Source organism: Fukomys damarensis, unplaced genomic scaffold (assembly GCF_012274545.1).
Source record: "Fukomys damarensis isolate Sample0158 unplaced genomic scaffold, DMR_v1.0_HiC HiC_scaffold_32, whole genome shotgun sequence".
NCBI lineage: Eukaryota > Metazoa > Chordata > Mammalia > Rodentia > Bathyergidae > Fukomys > Fukomys damarensis.
In genome coordinates, this window is record NW_022900944.1 from 31,452,287 (window position 1) to 31,454,717 (window position 2,431).

The 2,431-nt window shown below is 41.8% G+C and overlaps 1 protein-coding gene across 4 annotated transcripts in view; it reads left to right on the forward strand.

The window, feature by feature from the left end:
• Nucleotides 1-2,431, forward strand: part of Slc9a5 (solute carrier family 9 member A5) — a 21,165-nt gene that overhangs the window by 10,916 nt on the left and 7,818 nt on the right. The window lies entirely within an intron of this gene.

Consider the following 2,431-nt stretch of genomic DNA (forward strand, 5'->3'; position numbering starts at 1 on the left):
CTTTTTTTTTTTTTTTTTTTTACATCAGTTAGCCAGTGTTCAATAAATTCCTTTTCCCAGCTGGTTTAAGTCAGGATTCAGATAGTCTACACTTTGTATTTCAGAAACATATTTTCATTAAAAGAAAAAAAAAAACTATAATAGTTCCTTTTTCGTTTTTCCTCCTTGCTATTTATTGAGAAGTTATATACATTATCTTCAAGAATTTTCCATTTTGGGCTGAGGATTTAGCTCACCGGTACTGCGCCTGCCTGGCAAGTGCAAAGTCCTGAGTTCAATTTCCGGTACCAAAAAAAAAAAAAAGAATTTCCCATTTTCTTGATTTTGCTGATTATTTGCAGCATTTAACATGTTCCTCCATCCCTCATATTTCCTGGTTGTTAAATTTAGAAGCCTGATAAGATTCAGGGATATTCAGTTGGTGTGCTATGTATTTCTTAATATGCTACATCAGGGAGTATTTCATGATTGATGTGTGTGTGTGTGTGTGTGTGTGTGTGTGTGTGTGTGCGTGTGCGTGTGTAAGATTGTTCAGTGAATTCAGTCCAGTCAGTTCTTGTGTAGTCAATTTAAAAGAACTGGAGTAAATTTGTGCTTATCCTGTTAAATGTCATCTTATTTAATTTAGCCCATCATTCCATCGTTTGGATACCATATCTGCCACCAATGTCTACTTCTCAGATTCATATCATCTGAAAATTTGCTAAGCCTGTTAACCTTGTATTCATCTAAATCAACATAAAAATGTTGAACAGGATAGAGCTGAGGACAGAGCCCTGTGGCATGCTACTAAAGACTTTCCTCCAGACTGACATGGATCAAGCATTTTTGGGGTATGGTTACTTAACCAGTTCTGAATCCACTTAGTTATACCTTGAGACAATCCATCATTCCTCATGTTCTTGCCAGAAATATCATTAAAGAGACAGAAGCATCTAGTATGCGTTTAGAAAGATGAGATTAAGAGAGATGAGGGCTGGCAAGAACAATTTTGAAGCAGTCCACATCAGAGGTGTCCTCACCTGGCCACAACAGAATCTCCTGGGAAGCTTGATGGAGTATTCTTAGCTTTACCTCCCAGAGATTCACATTCTGCAGTATGAAGTAGGACTAAGAATCCATGTTCTTATTAAGTCTCCCAGGTGATTCAAATGCAGCTAGTCTGATGGTGGTGTCCAGGAACCACAGATCATGACATTGGGATAGTTGAAGCCATGGAGAGCCTCTCTGGGGAGAGCCTCTAGAGGAGAGAGAGGATGGCCAAGGATAACACACAGGGATGTACATGGATAGAAGGGGAAGGGAGTCATCAAAGAAGCATTTGGAGATGGTGTCTCGGCATGGATGCTGCATAGAAGCCATGTTGGTCCTTAGGCAGAGGCCATAGAACTGGTAACCAGAGAGAAAGCAGCTGTGGACTGGTTCATCCTGGATTGCATTGCTGTTATTTAAGGAAGAACTGAGTGTGAAGTAAAGTCAGAATCAACTAATAAATGGCAATAAAAAGAAGGCAGAGGCATGAGTGGAAAGGCATTCTCCAAGGGGGCAAGGGCAGAAGCTTTCTTGGAAGCAGAGAGGAAGTTATAAGGGAAGAATTGAAGATACAGGAGAGTAGAGAAATTAGGGCAAGGAGGGAATTGATGGAGCCAGGAAGAAGTAAATATAAGAAAACCAAGGCCAGGGCTGAGCCTTGATGTACCCCTTTTCCCCTAGGAGAGAGGGTACCTTGGTGTGCATAGGTAGAGGCAGGCAGTTGGGAAACATGCAGGAAGCTCTTAGAACTGGTCCAGGGAAGCAAAAATATGAGGGATACAAAAGGAGCCAGACTGTGGATGTGAGGTATACAGGTGATTTGGAATACTCTTGGCAGTATTTGGGGAAATTATCTACCACTGTATAATGAAAAGATTGCTTAGCTGCCAAGGACAAGGACAGAAGCAGCCAGGATGAGTACACAGTGGGCTTGATCTTTATGAGAAGCAGTGCAGAGCATATGAAGAGGGTGGCTCTGAAGTACCCAGGTCACTGTTGGATCAAGAGTGTCCAGGGTGTCGAGGGGCATAGTTATAAAAGTCCAAAGCCTACATAGTATCATGGTGGTTATCTTAGAAATGGCTAGATGGACAGGCCAGCCTGAGAGGGCTCCTATGTGGCCAGATAGGTGGGTTGGGTGTGTGGGCTACACTCAGATAAGTAGGGGTACAAAGAAGGAAATGGCTCCCATGGTTTCCTAGTGGCCACAAAGGACAAAACACAGAGTCTCCTACCTCTCTTTCCTTACATCAGAGAGAACTGGGGGAAAAGGCCAGCAGGGGATGGGAAAAGTAGAGTTTAGGGGAATAAATTTTAGGGTAAAGAGAAGGTTTTCTTTAGTGAAATAAGAATACTGAGTATCTGGCTGGATTCCTTTTTTTTTTTTTTTTTTTTTTTT